At 36.8% G+C, this 16,402-nt stretch overlaps 1 pseudogene; it reads right to left on the bottom strand.

The window, feature by feature from the left end:
- Positions 1-10,494: 10,494 nt before the first annotated feature.
- On the bottom strand, positions 10,495-10,589 carry LOC122238257 (annotated as a pseudogene).
- Positions 10,590-16,402: the final 5,813 nt, after the last annotated feature.

Genomic DNA, 16,402 nt, shown 5'->3' with positions numbered 1-16,402 from the left:
ATCTTTATTACTAAGTCAATCAAAAGAACACCCCCACCATCCCATTAGTTGATTTCACACTACTTTCGAATCTTAATTACTTTCCTTTGATTTGAAACATTTCTGCACAGTGCCCTACCGTCACTCGTTGACTTTGGATGTAGGGGTGAGTCAGCTGGTTGAAGTATTTATGTGCAGGAGACACATGGTAGAGACTGCTTTTAAATTGCTCATTGGCTATCTGAGCCTTGCTGAAATTTCTGTCATAAAGATAATGGTTTCTGAGGACAATTTTAAGTAAATGTCTCCCAGACTCTCATTCAGCAACTCTGAGTTGGGATCTTTGCCACACTGAGTATGAGGAATACACGCTAATCTGACAGTCCAGAGGACTTTCCGTCTAGAGCTCTGCCTCAAGTCTTGGCTGTCTGGGGAGGACTGTGTCCTGCGCATTTTGTAATCAGTATTCTCCTTATTTCTCCCCCGTGTTTTTACTTTTTGCTCTTTTGCTTCCTGGGATTAAGCATGTACTCTGGCTGCCTCAAAGCAAGTGCCAATGTGGGGAAAAAAACGTCTTTCCAGATTTCTGGATGGTCGAATGGCACAGACTATGTTGGTGCTGCATAAGCAGCCTGCGATCAGACACTGTTTTCAAACAGAAAGTAGATTTTTTTTTCATGAGAAGCATGAATCTCAAGGAGAGGAAACTAGACCTGTTGGAGGAAAAAATCTAGAGATGCTAACACTTGACAACTCTCAGAACTCAAAGTGAGATCTGCCATTTCCCTATTTAGCACAGAAATTGAAGAGAATAACAGGGAAACACAAATCAAAACCACAGTGAGATATCACCTCACATCTGCCAGAATGGCTGACATTAACAACAACAGATGTTGGCGAGGATGCGGAGAAAGAGGATCTCTTTTGCGCTGCTGGTGGGAATGCTAACTGGTGCCGCCACTCTGGAAAACAGTAGGGAGGTTCCTCAAAAAGTTAAAAATAGAACTACCCTACGACCCAGCAATTACACTACTAGGTATTTATCCAAGGGATACAGGGGTGCTGTTTTGAAGGGACACACGCACCCCAATGTTTCTAGCAGCACTATCAACAATAGCCAAAGTATGCAAACAGCCCAAATGTCCATCGACGGATGAATCGATCAAGAAGATAAAGATTAGCATGTAAGAAAGCAGAGGTGACGCTAACGGTACTGTTTGTGTCATCATAATTAGACATTAGCCAGCCAGCTCTTCTCCCATGAAGCTCATTTATAACAGTGAAAGTACAGAGTGGAATGTTGCATTAAAAAAACTTAAGAAGAAGATTCAGAAGTGTTTCCTATATCTTCCATTATATGAAGGTGCAAATTTATGGATTAAGATGACATTTAAAAAGGAAACTTAGAAAAGAAAGTGGTATAGATGTTTATCAGTAAACACACACACACACACAATGGAGTATTACTCAGCGATCAAAAAGAATGAAATCTTGCCATTTGCAACTACATTGATGGAACTAGAGGGTATTATGCTAAGCAAAATTAGTCAGTCAGAGAAAGACAAAGGTCATATGACTTCACCCATATGAGGACTTTAAGATAAAAAAACAGATGAACATAAAGGAAGGGAAACAAAACTAATATAAAAACAGGAAGGGGGACAAAACAGAAGAGACTCTTAAATATAGAGAACAAACAGAGAGTTACTGCAGGGGTTGTGGGAGGGGGATGGGGTAAATGGGTATAGGGCATTAAGGAGTCTACTCCTGAAATCACTGTTGCAATATATGCTAACTAACTTGGATGTAAATTTAAAAAAAATAATAATAATTAAGAAAAAAAATTGAAAAGAATAATACAGAAGGGATTCACTGAAGCCGTATTTAATATATCACACAAGGTAAAAAGGGGGATATTGTTCATGTTTTGTTGATATTTTCTACAAACTTAATGATTAATGGCAAACCAGCCAGAATAATAAGATAGGTTATGCAATATTTAATAGTTCATGCCAGTAATTTCTGCTGAAGATAAACTTTTTTTGCTAGGATGCAACTTCACTTTCCTATCTTTTGAAAAGAAAGGAAAATTAACCTAGTGCAAAAAAGTAAGGCAATTAACATGAGGACATTTATTCTAAAGGAGATTAAGAAACAAAGCTCCAGGCTTTTTAATTAATGATAGTTATTACAAATCAATGACCTATTGTCTGTGGACACGAGGTCACAGAAGGTACCTAGTGAGTAACCATGTAAGAAAGCAGAGGTGATGCTAATGATACTATTTATGCCATTATAATTAGACATTAGCCAGCCAGCTCTTCTCCCATGAAGCTCATTTATAACAGTGAAAGTACAGAGTGGAATGTTGCATTAAAAAAAGTTAAGAAGAAGATTCAGAAGTGTTTCCTATACCTCCCATTATATGAAGGTACAAATTTATGGATTAAAATGACATTTAAAAAGGAAACTTAGAAAAGAAAGCGGTATAGATGTTTATCAGTAAACATGTCTCTGTCATTATTTTGTAATTTAGAAAAAATGAGTAGAAAAACGTGAAGAAAATGAAATATACAATTCATTTATTTACTTTTACCAAATGATCAAGTGATCTTGTAACCATGTACAGGTATACCTTGGAGATATGACAGTACCGGTTCCAGAGCCCCACAATAAAGCAAATATTGAAATAAAGAGAGTCAAATGAATTTTTGGTTTCCTAGTGCATATAAAAGTTAGGTTTACCCTATACGATAGCCACAATGCAAGAGCATTATGTCTAAAATAACCAATGTACATACTTTAATTAAAAATACTCTATTGCTGGGATGCCTGGGTGGCTCAGTCGGTTGAGTGTCTGACTTCGGCTCAGGTCATGAACTCGCAGTCTGTGAGTTCAAGCCCTGCATCGGGCTCTGTGCTGACAGCTCAGAGCCTGGAGCCTGCTTCCGATTCTGTGTCTCCCTCTCTCTCTGCCCCTCCCCCGTTCATTCTCTGTCTCTCTGTCAAAAATAAATAAAACATTAAAAAAAACTATTGCTATCACATATTGGGTCACAAATCAGCCCTCAGCAAGTACAAAATGATGGGTATCAGACCATGCATATTTTCAGACCACAACGCTATGAAACTTGAAATCAACCACAAGAAAAAATTTGGAAAGACCACAAATACTTGGAGATTAAAGAACATCCTAGTAAAGAATGAATGGATTAACTAACAATTAAAGAGGAAATTGAAAAGTAAATGGAAGCCAATGAAAATGAAAACATCACAGTCCAAAACCTCTGGGATGCAGCAAAGGCAAAAAGCATCTGACAAAATACAGCATCCTTTCTTGATAAAACCCCTCAAGAAAGTAGGGATAGAAGGAACATACCTCAACATCATAAAGGCCATATACAGAAGACCCACAGCCAATATCATCCTCAATGGGGAAAAACTGAGAGCTTTCCCCCTAAGGTCAGAAACATGACAGGGATGTCCACTCTCGCCACTGCTGTTCAACATAGTGTTGGAAGTTCTAGCCTCAATAATCAGACAACAAAAAGAAACAAAAGGTATTCAAATCAGCAAGGAAGACGTCAAGCTTTCACTCTTCACAGATGACATGATACTCTACGTGGAAAGCCCAAAAGACTCCACCACAAAAACTGCTAGAACTGATACATGAATTCAGTTAAGTTGCAAGATATATAATCAATGTACAGAAATAGGTTGCATTTCTATAAACCAATAATGAAGCAGCAGAAAAAGAAATCAAGGAATTGATCCCATTTACAACTGCACCAAGAACCATAAAATACCTAGGAATAAACTTAACGAAAGAGGTAGAAGATCTATACCCAGAATATTATCAAAAACCTAGGAAAGAAATTGAAGAAGACACAAAGAAATATAAAACCATTCTATGTTCATGGATTGAAAGATTATTGCTAAAATATGAATATTACCCAAAGAAGTCTACACATTCAATGCAATCCCTATTAAAATAACACTGGCATTCTTCCCAGAGCTAGAACAAACAATTCTAAAATTTGTATGGAACCAGAAAAGACCCCAAATAGCCACAGAAATGTTGAAAAGAAAATCAAAGCTGGAGGCATCCCTATTCTGGACTTCAAGCTGTATTACAAAGTTGTAATCATCAAGAGAGTATGGTACTGGCACAAAAACAGACGCATAGATCAATGGAACAGAATACAGAACCCAGAAATGGAACCACAGATGTACGGCCAACTAATATTAGACAAATCAGGAAAGATTATCCAATGGAAATCTTCAGCAAATAGTGTTGGGAAAACTGGACAGTGACATGGAGAAGAATGAACCTGGACCACTTTCTTACACCATACACAAGATAAACTCAAAATGGATGAAAGACCTAAATGTAAGACAGGAGGCCTATAAAATCCTAGAGGAGAAAACAGGGAGCAACCTCTTTGAACTCGGCCGCAGTAACTTCTTACTAGACATGTCTCCAGAGTCAAGGGAAACAAAAGCAAAAGTGAAACTATTGGGACCTCATCAAGATGAAAAGATTCTTCATAGTGAAGTAAACAATCAACAAAACTAAAAGGCAACCAACGGAATGGGAGAGGATATTGGAAAATGACATATCAGATAAAAGGTTAGTATCCAATATCTATAAAAAGGTCATCAAACTCAGATCCAAAAAACAAATAATCCAGGGAAGAAATGGGCAGATTAAATGAACAGACACTTTTCCAAAGAAGACATGCAGATGGCTAACAGACACATGAAAAGGTGCTCAACATCACTCATCATCAGGGACATACAAATCAAAACCACAATGACATACTACCTCACACTTGTCAGAATGGCTAAAATTAACAACTCAGGAAACAACACATGTTGTCGAGGATGCAGAGAAAGGGGAACCCTTTTGCACTGCTGCTGGGAATGCAAACTGTTGTAGCCACTCTGGAGAACAATATGGAAGTTCCTCAAAAAATTAAAAACAAAACTACCCTACAACCTAGCAATTGCACTACTAGGCATTTATCCAATGGATACAAAAATGTTGATTTGAAGGGGCACATGCATCCCAATGTTTATAGCAGCACTATCAACAATAGCCCAAGTATGGAAAGAGCCCAAATTTCCATTGACTGACAAATGCATATAGAAGATGTGCTATATATGGAATAATACTTGACAAACAAAAAGAATGAAACCTTGCCATTTGCAGCAACATGGATGGAACTACAGTGTATCATGCTAAGGAAAATAAGTCAGTCAGAGAAAGATAAATATATGATTTCCCGTATATGTGGAATTCAAGAAACAAAACAGATGAACATAGGGGAAGGGAAGGAAAAATAAGATAAAAAGGAGAGAGAGGCAAACCATAAGAGACTCTTAAATACAGAGAACAAACTGAAGGTTGCTAGAGGGGAGGTGGAGGGATGGGTTAAATGGGTGATGGGCATAAAGGAGGGCAGTTGTTGGGATGAGCACTGGGTGTTATACATAAGTGATGAATCACTAAATTCTACTCCTGAAACCATTACTATACTATATGTTACCTAACTTGGATTTAAATAAAACATAAAACAATAAAATAAAATAAAATAAAATAAAATAAAATAAAATAAAATAAAATAAAATAAAATAAAATAAAATAAAACTCTATTGCTAAAAAATGCTAACCATCATCCGAGCTTTCAGAAAGTTATAATTACTGACCACAGATCACCATAACAAATATAATAATAATCACAAAGTTGAAATATTGTGAGAATTACCAAAGTTGACCCAGAGACACAATGTAAGCACATGCCTTCGGAAAAAGGGTGCCTACAGACCTATTAGAGGCAGGGTTGTCACAAACCAATCTGTTAAAAAAAAGGCAATAAAGTGAAGCCCCCCAAAATGAGGTCTGGCTGTAAAAACATTTCCAGTCTCCATTCTTGCCAGAGCTACAGAATTTAATTTTCTCCCTTCTAATCAAGACTAACCTCCTTGGAAAACTCTGGAAATGTTTCTGCCTTCCTCTTGGATTTTCTGAGTTCAACTAGCAGATGACTATAAAATACTCACTATTAAATACAATCCTCCTGTTACATTTCCTGTCACAAACAATGCTAGATACATGCAATCATTTTCAAATTTTATCCAAATAAATGAGATTAAAACATTTTTTTGATTTTTTTTTTAAATGTTTATTTATTTTTGAGAGAGAGACACACACACAAAGATGTGAGCGGGAGAGGGTCAGAGAGAGAGAGAGGGAGACACAGAATGTGAAGCAGGCTCCAGGTCTGAGCTGTCAGCACAGAGCCTGATGCAGGGCTTGAACTCACGAACAGTGAGATCAGACCTGAGCCAAAGCAGATGCTTAACTGACTGAGCCAACACGCGCCCCAATAAATGAGATTTTAGTTATTTTTAAAAATATGAGTGTAAAACTATCGTTTAAAATTATTTTTTAAATCCTCCTTTTCACTAAGCATTTGCTATTAGTGGTACTATAATGCTTATTATTTAAATATATATATATATATTTACACACACACGCATATATATATATATATTATATATATATATATAATTAGTTGCTCACAGCCCTATCTACTAATTGTATGACCTTGGAAAACACTTTTCAAACTCAATTTTCTCATTGATAAATGGACAGAAATACTGTCTACTTGGTACACGTGTTGAAATGATTCATGAAGATAATCAATTTCATGCATCTGCCAAAGTGCCTAGAATGTGCTATGTATCCATTATTAGTTGCTAATTTTTAAAATTATTGCTAAATACCAAGGTGATTCTTCTATTTTCAGAATTATTTTATATATTGATGATTGCCCTGTTTTTTTTGTTTTTGTTTTTGTTTTTTTTCGCTACTATACATTCTATCTAGAATTATATGAGAATGTCTTTTTCTGTACAATATACCAGTGCAGGGTATTAGAACTGAAAGAAAACATATATTTGTTAAGATCTAAACAAATCAGACATTGAGAATGAATTCTTCCTAGCAAAAATGTTCTGTATATCCAAACAGCAGAAATATTTGGAAATTACTAGAATTCTTAGACTCTAGATTCTACATACTCTTGTGTTGTATTAAGTATACTATTCTTTATTCAACAGCATAGAGAAAAATGCAACTTTGACTTTTGCTACTCCATATTTATTTTGGAGGTGATATAGTATATCAGCACAAAACATATACAAAAATAGAAGAAAGTACAATGATACAAAATTCACATATTTTCATTTTTTTTTTAATTTTAATTTTTAAATTAATTAATTAATTAATTTATTTATTTGAAATTTATTGTCAAATTGGTTTCCATACAACACACAGTGCTCATCCCAAAAGGTGCCCTCCTCAATACACCAGCATTCTTCTCGAAGCTAGAACAAGCAATCCTAAAATTCACATGGAACCACAAAAGAACCCGAATAGCCAAAGTAATTTTGAAGAAGAAGACCAAAGAGGGAGGCATCACAATCCCAGACTTTAGCCTCTACTACAAAGCTGTCATCATCAAGACAGCATGGTATTGGCACAAAAACAGACACATAGACCAATGGAATAGAATAGAAACCCCAGAACTAGACCCACAAACGTATGGCCAACTGATCTTTGACAAAGCAGGAAAGAACATCCAATGGAAAAAAGAGTCTCTTTAGCAAATGGTGCTGGGAGAACTGGACAGCAACATGCACAAGATTGAAACTAGACCACTTTCTCACACCATTCACAAAAATACATTCAAAATGGATAAAGGACCTGAATGTGAGACAGGAAACCATCAAAACCCTAGAGGAGAAAGCAGGAAAAGACCTCTCTGACCTCAGTCGTAGTAATTTCTTACTTGACACATCCCCAAAGGCAAGGGAATTAAAAGCAAAAATGAACTATTGGGACCTCATGAAGATAAAAAGCTTCTGCACAGCAAAAGAAACAATCAACAAAACTAAAAGGCAACCAACAGAATGGGAAAAGATATTTGCAAATGACATATCGGACAAAGGGCTAGTATCCAAAAATCTATAAAGAGCTCACCAAACGCCACACCCAAAAAACAAATAATCCAGTGAAGAAATGGGCAGAAAACATGAATAGACACTTCTCTAAAGAAGACATCTGGATGGCCAACAGGCACATGAAAAGATGCTCAACATCGTTCCTCATCAGGGAAATACAAATCAAAACCACACTCAGGTATCACCTCATGCCGGTCAGAGTGGCCAAAATGAACAAATCAGGAGACTATAGATGCTAGAGAGGATGTGGAGAAATGGGAACCCTCTTGCACTGTTGGTGAGAATGCAAACTGGTGCAGCCACTCTGGAAAACAGTGTGGAGGTTCCTCAGAAAATTAAAAATAGACCTACCCTATGACCCAGCAGTAGCACTTCTAGGAATTTCCCCAAGGGATACAGGAGTGCTGATGCATAGGGGCACTTGTACCCCAATGTTTATAGCAGCACTCTCAACAATAGGCAAATTGTGGAAAGAGCCTAAATGTCCATCAACTGATGAATGGATAAGAAATTGTGGTTTATATACACAATGGAATACTACCTGGCAATGAGAAAGAATGAAATATGGCCCTTTGTAGCAACATGGATGGAACTGGAGAGTGTGATGCTAAGTGAAATAAGCCATATATTTTTAATTTTTAAAATGTTTTTATTTAGTTTTGAGACAGAGTATGCACAGGGGAAGGGCAGAGAGAGAGGGAGACACAGAATCCAAAGCAGGCTCCAGACTCTGAGCTGTCAGCACAGAGCCTGATGCGGGGCTTGAACTCATGGACTGTGAGATCACGACCTGAGCTGAAGTCGGACGCTTAACCAACTGAGCCACCCAGGCACCCCTCACATATTTTCATTTTAAAACTTTTGACTATATTCTCTCTTTATTTGGAGATGGTAGTAATATATCAGTAACAAACATATAAAATAGGAGGAATCACAAGAGTATAATATTTCACCTGTTTTCATTTTAAAACTTGACTAAGATATTCTAAGACATTCCTTGTATTTCTATCTTTCTTACAACATAAAGTGAAAGGAGAGTTGTGAATACTTTGCTGCAAGACATACAACTTCTTTTGGTATTTTGGTATTTTGGTATTCTAAAATTTAAAAAGTGTGGCCAACTGAACATTATTTCATTTGGAACCCATTTCAACTCCTACTATGTTAATGCTTGTGACAAATGATATTGAGCATCTTTCCATGTACTTATGTGACAATAATATGTCTTTTGTGAACTATCTGTCAAATCATTTGCCCATTAAAAAAATTAGGTTGTTTGTTTTCTTTTTACTGACTTTTGAAAGTTATTTATATTCTGGGTGCAAATCTTTGGGTGATTGGCAATGATTTTCTCTCAGGCTATACTTTCTCTTTTCATTCTCTTAAGGTCTTTTGCAGAAGAGAAGTTTTTGATTTTGATTATGTCCAATTTAAATATATATGCCACATCCTTGCTGATTGTCTGTTTTGCTTTTCTATCAATTATCAAGAAGGAAGTGTAAAAGTCACCAACTGTAATTGTGGATATATCTGCTTTTATTTTCAGTTCAAGCAGATTTTGCTTTATGTGTTTTGAAGTTCCATTTTTAGATGAAGACACATTTAAAACAGTTGTGTGTTATTAATGGATTGACCCTTTTATCTTTTTTAAATTCTAGTCATTTCCCTTGCTCTGAATTCAGTGCTATTTGATATTAATACAAATAACCTCACTTCCTCTTGGTTACTGTTTGCATGGTATGTCATTTTCTATCTTTTTGCTTTTAATCTACCATTAAAGAAAGTCAAGGCTGGATATTAGTTTCAGTTGTAAAAGCAGATTTTATTCAGCAGCTATTGCAATAGGGGAGAAGAGACTTAGTTCAGAAGTGGGCTCAATTTTGAATACAGCAGGGACAAGTCGAGCTGGATAGCCAAGAAACAGGTTGGAGCTTAGTGGACAGAAAATTAAGAAGAGGGGCTCCTGGGTTGGAGGGGCTCTGACAGCTCAGAGCCTGGAGCCTACTTCAGATTCTGTGTCCCCCTCTCTCTCTGCCCATTCCCCACTCACACTCTGTCTCTGTCTCTCTCAAAAATAAATAAACATTAAAAACATTTTAAAAACATTTTTTAAAAATATGAAGAAGAAACAACAGTGATATGGGGGTGGGAGGATTCTGGCTAAAAGGACTCGCAGATTCCTGCTGCAGGCAGGCCAGAGTAATGAGACATCACCTGGAGCATGGTAGAGAAGGAATTTGATCAGACATCAGGGGTGATCAGATAACGAGGGTGGGGTCTCATTTCATTTTTCTGCATGTAGTTCTTCAGTTTTCCCAGAACCATTTGTTGAGAGGCTATCCTTTCCTTGTTGTATATTCTTGGTTCCTGTGTCAAATATTAGTTGGTCATATATGTGGGGGTTTGTTTCTGGGCTCTCAATTCTGTTCTATTGGCCCTCGTGTTTATTTTTATGCCTGTACCACATTGTTTTCATGCCTATAGCTTTGTAGTATAGAACACGTCATGAATTTGCATATCATCCCATGCTAATCTGTTCTGTATCATTCCAATTTTAGTGTACATGCTGCCGAAGCGAGCACGCTAAAGCTTTGTAGTATATGTTAAAGTCAGGAAGTCTGATGCCTCCAGCTTTGTTCTTTCTCGGGATCGCTTTGGCTAGTCAGAGTCTTTTGTGACTCTATGCACATTTTAGGATTATTTTTTCTAGTTCTATGAGAAATGACATGGTAGTTTTGATAGGGATTATCAAAACCCATAAATGAATCTATAGATGGCTTTGGGTAGTAGTGACATTTTAACAATATAAATTCTTCCTATCCATGAATACAGTATATCTTTCCCTGTGTTTGTGTCACTTTAGATTTCCTTCATCAAAGCCTAGTTTTCAATGTACAATTCTTTCATCTCTTTGGTTATATTTATTCCTAAATATTGTATTGTTTTTGATGCTATTGTGAGCAAGATGGTTTTCTTTAACTCTTCTTCAGAATATTCTGTTGCTAGTGTATAAAAATGCAACTGATCTCAGTATGTTGATTTTGTATCCTGCAACTTTACTGAATTGGTCTTTAGACCTAAGAGGTTTTTGGTGAAGTCTTTATGGTTTTCTACATATACAATCATATCATCTACAGACAATTTTCCTTTTCTTTTTTTGGTTTTCTCTCCTTCTATTGAGATGATCGTATGATTATCCTTCATTTACTAATGAAGTGTATCACATTTATTGATTTGCATATATTGAACCATCCTTGAATCCCAGGGATAAGTCCCTCCTGAGAGTGTTTCATCCCTTTAACAAGCTGCTGAATGCCGTTTGCTAAAATTTTGTAGAGAGTTTTTGCTTCTATCTCTTCATCAGGGATATTGGTTTGTTTTCCTTTCTTGTAGTCCTTAACTGGCTTTGGCATCAGAGTAACATTGGCCTCACAAAATGAGTTTGGGAATGTTTATTCCTCTTCAACTTTTTGGAAGTGTTTGAGAAGGATTTTCATTAATTGTTCTTTAAATGTTCCAGTAAATTTACCAATGAAATCATCCAGTTCTGGGTTTTCTTCTATTGTGGGATTTTGGATTAATGATTCAACCTCCTTGTTCACTGTTGATCTGTTTATATTTTCTATTTCTTCATGATTAGGTCTTGGCCATTTCTTCTAGGCTATCCAAATGTTGGAGCACAACTGTATATTAGTCTGTTATGATCCTTTGAATATCTGTGATATCAGTTGCAATGTCTCCTCTTTCATTTGTTATTTATGAGTCTTCCTTATTTTTTCTTAGTCTAGTTAAAGACTGGCCTATTTTGTTTATCTTTTTGAGAAGCTAGCTCTTAGTTTTGTTGGTCTTTTCTATTGTCTTTCTGGTGTCCATTTACTTCTTTTCTGATCTTTCTTATTTCTCTCATTCTGTTAACTTTGAGTTTGGTCTGTTCTTTTGCTAATTCCTTGAGGTATGAAGTTACGTTGGTTATTTGAGATCTATTTTCTTAATGTCTTTATCTGCATAAACCTCCCTCTCAGAGCTGCTTTTGAAGCATACCTTAGCTTCTGATGTGTAGTCTTCCCACTTTCATTTGTTTTGAAATGTTTTTTGATTCTCTTTTGATTTCTTCCTTCACTCATTGCTTGTTCAGGAGTGGGTTGCTTAATACCCACTTTTAGTTAGACAAGCCAGAGATGTAAGTAAATTATTACAATTTAGTAATCTAATGCTAAATTACATGTACAAACTAACAGATCAGGGAATATAAGAGAAGGAGCAATTATGTGTGAAGAGGGGAAAGGGGGTGATTACAAAAGTGGTTGCGTTTGAGTTTGTGAAAGTGAACAGAAGGGAAGAGAGACACTGTAGGCAGAATTCCTGTAGATTCACATCCATTCTCTTTCATTATTGCTTCTGCTGATGTTAATCATTACTTCTTTATGGAATTCATTATCCTTTCACATGATATAAAAAAGTAAACTATTACGAGGATATATAATATGGGAAAATGACAGATATGTGCCAAAGCCTTGTATACCACTATTGAAGATATTCATCCTTGGTTTTCTGAAGAGAATATAGTTGTTTTTGGGTGGAAGTGTCAGTTAAGAATATCATTTTAACATCCTTACAGGTAGCTGATAACTTTAGCAGCTTGACCATTTCCTAGTTGTACACCAGCAAGTGTGAATAAATATAATTATGTAAATAAATATAAAAATAAATGATAAATAATTGTTTCACAGATATTTCTATTCTAGAATAAGTGACTTTGTAACTTTGTAGAAAAAGATTCCTATGTTCAAAACTCTTCTGACGCTCTAGATGAACCAGATTTATAAATGTATTATTTTTGGAGTCTATTATTTTCAAAATCTCCTTTTACTAAACTGAAAATTTGTTAGTCATCCGTCTTCTTAAAACTTATTGTAACGTTGGGACACCTGGGTGGCTCGGTTGGTTAAGTATCCAACTTCAGCTCAGGCCATGATCTCATGGTTCGTGGGTTAGAGCCCTGCGTTGGGCTCTGACAGCTGGGAGCCTGGAGCCTCCTTTGGATTCTATGCCTCCCTCTCTCCTTTCTCTCTGCCCCTCTCCTGCTCGTGTTCTCTCTCTCTCTCTCTCAAAAATAAAATGAACATTAAAAAAAAGACATCTATAAAAGCGTACCTTTTATTTATTTTAAAAGTGTACCTTTTATGTTAGTTAAAAGAACTTTATGTATTACAGAAATAATTTGAAATTAAATAATATTTTAATGATATCATCTCTATATTCAGCATATGCTGTAAATAACCAATATTTCAGTACATTTTTCAGTTACTTCTTTTGATAGAGGTATGGGATTTTCAGGGAAAATGACTAGTGTTTACAACCTATTTTTAAAATTGTTTTTAAAAATATTTATTTATTTATTTATTTAATTTTAGAGAGAGAGAGAGTGCAAGCAGGATAGAGGGACAGAGGAAGAGAGAGACAGAGAGAGACAGACAGAGAGACAGAGAGAATCCCAAGCAGGCCCCATGCTCACCATGGAGCACAAGTCAGGGCTTGATCCCACAGCCCAGAGATCATGACCTGAGTCAAAATCAAGAGTTGGGCATTCAACCGACTGAGCCACCCAGGTGCCCTTACATAAAATCTCTTTAAATGTTGTATTCAGAATTGATGAACAGAGCTTGAGATCAATGGCCTTCAAGTTTGGTCCCTAGTTCTTATGTCCTACCCCAGGCTTCCACGGCCCCCTGTACTTGTACCTCGAGGTGGTGGGGGGTGGTCTCTAGGCAGTCCTAGCTCTCCCTCAGTGGTAGACACCCTCTGTCTAGAACTTAGTGGAAGGCTTGAAGTTCCAGTATACCTAAAGCAAATTAACAATGCATGTTAACTAACTGGAATTAAAATAATAACTTAAAAAGAAAAAGATTCTGTCTATAGGGTTTCCTGATGTGGAGAGAGAATCAAGGAGATTATCCATACACATGCATATGAATTTGAAAATATTATCCTCAGAGATTCTCCTCTTGACTCAGATCTGTTTCTATGCTGTCCCTCTAGCCATCAACCCCTCCTTGTTCCTAAATAGAGAAAGGGGGACAGGGAGGGCGGAAGGGAGAAGATTCAAAGGGAACCATGTCTCCATATCTCATCTCCCCTATGCTCACAGCAGTGGTAAGTGTGAATACAGATGTTTCCAGAGCTCTTAGAGAGCTCTTGCACAGACCAGTAAAAATTAAATAAACACAGAATAGTTTGAACCAGAAAATTCCCAAGTTAGATACTCCTCTCAAAATGACAAATTTGGCTTAGTATGTAGAACCAAAATAGAATTCCTTATAGATGTATTTTGAACCTCAGAATATTTTCTGTATGAACAAATAAAGTTTTAATACTTACCTACAAGATCTATGAAAGACAAGTGACCTGGGATTTGGTCACAAAACTCACTATATAGGGAAAAACTATTACTCTGGTGGGTATTGTTGGTATAAAGGTCACAGAAATTATACTGGCTTTTTGATTACCTGTATTTCTTTTCTTCATTAATCAGATAACAAGGTACTGGGTGATTTGAATGTAGAAACAGATACCCAGGGCACCTGGGTAGCTCAGTCGGTTAAGCATCTGACTTCAGCTCAAGTCATGATCTCATGCTCCATGAGTTCGAGCCCTGGGTTGGGCTCTGTGCTGACAGCTCAGAGCCTGGAGCCTGCTTTGTACTCTGTGTCTCCCTCTCTCTCTGCCCCTCCCCCGCTCACACTCTGTTTCCCCCTCTCTCTCAAAAAATAAACAGACATTAAAAAAAACAGACAGATTCCCACACATGGTATCTCCAGTATTTTTCTTGGACACAGCAAACTGTGAATTTAAACTTCCAGTGAATATGCTATTTAGATTCCAGCCTATTTTCTTTTCTTTTGGTTGGGGAGTCTGAAATAGAAAATATGGATGTACTTTTATGCTATAAAGCACCATTGTTGGCTTTTTTTTTTACATATTGTGGATATAATTTTCCTATTTTTATATTTTTAATTAATTAATTGATTATGCAATCTCTATACCCAACGTGGGGCTGGAACTCATGACCCTGAGATCAAGAGTTGCCTGCTCTTCTGGGCTAGCCAGGCACCACTACAATTTTCTTGTGTTTAATTCACCTCTCTTTTTTGACAGACGTATATTCTTTTCAATGTACTGATTAACAAAATAAATTTCCATGGAGTATTGTGCTCCAATCTGTCTTCATTTGTTTTTATTAAGATGGTGTGTGGTTTCCCATTCTCCTGCATTTTTGCTTTATGACTGTATCCATTTTCATAATTACTTAACTCTATTATCATTGTTGAAAGATTCGTACCCATTCAGGTAAGATATATTTTCAAGGTTTTTGTTATTTTTTTTCCCTTTAACCTCATAATATTTCACATTAGTCAAATTACCTACAATTACCTTCAAATTGCCTTCAATATTTGGGGGCAAAGGGATTTCCAAAGCAATCCTAGAGGCAATACATCATTCCAAAAATTTTAAATTAATCCCATTTATCTTTTATGACAAAAACAGTTGTGGAAAAAACGTAAAAAGGATGAAGAGTGTTTTGAGGTGACTGCATGAAAACTTGCCATCACCACTCAATGTGTAGCTATGGTCAGTGATGTGCGGATTCCTGTTCGTGCATCCAGCAATGTCCCCCACAAAAGTCGTATTTCCAGGGAACTTTGGCAACTAAAAACACAATGCCATATAAGAGAGATTAGGAGGGCTTTGATTTTGGAGCTTTAAGTTTTAGAGAATTTGACTTTGTCTTTGTTAGAGGGTTGAATAAAGGGGCGCCTGGGTGGCTCAGTCGGTTAAGCGGCTGACTTCGGCTCGGGTCATGATCTCGCGGTCCGTGGGTTCGAGCCCCACATCGGGCTCTGTGCTGACAGCTCAGAGCCTGGAGCCTGTTTCGGATTCTGTGTCTCCCTCTCGCTGACCCTCCCCTGTTCATGCTCTGTCTCTCTCTGTCTCAAAAATAAATTTAAAAAACGTTAAAAAAAATTAAAAAAAAATTTAGAGAAAGAATTAATTGCGGACTTGGTTTTCATGAAGTAGTATTTTGACATGTTAGAGTTATATCTTTAAAATCTTTTATTTTTACTTAAAGAAAAAAATTTTTAATATTTCTTTATTTTTGAGAGAGAGGGAGAGACAGAGAGTAAACAGGGGAGGAGCAGAGACAGGGAGACAGAAGCAAAAGCAGGCTCCAGGCTCTGAGCTGTCAGCACAGAGCCCTACGTGGGGCTCAAACTCAAGCCACGAGATCATGACCTGAGCCAAAGTCGGACGCTTAACTGACTGAGCCACCCAGGCGCCACCCCCCCCCATTTTTTTTAACATTTATTTATTTTTGAGAGGGAGAGAGCATGAGTCA

Source organism: Panthera tigris, chromosome B1 (genome assembly GCF_018350195.1).
Source record: "Panthera tigris isolate Pti1 chromosome B1, P.tigris_Pti1_mat1.1, whole genome shotgun sequence".
Lineage (NCBI taxonomy): Eukaryota > Metazoa > Chordata > Mammalia > Carnivora > Felidae > Panthera > Panthera tigris.
The sequence above is the reverse complement of the archived record's forward strand: the minus strand, read 5'-3'. Positions and strand labels throughout refer to the sequence as shown.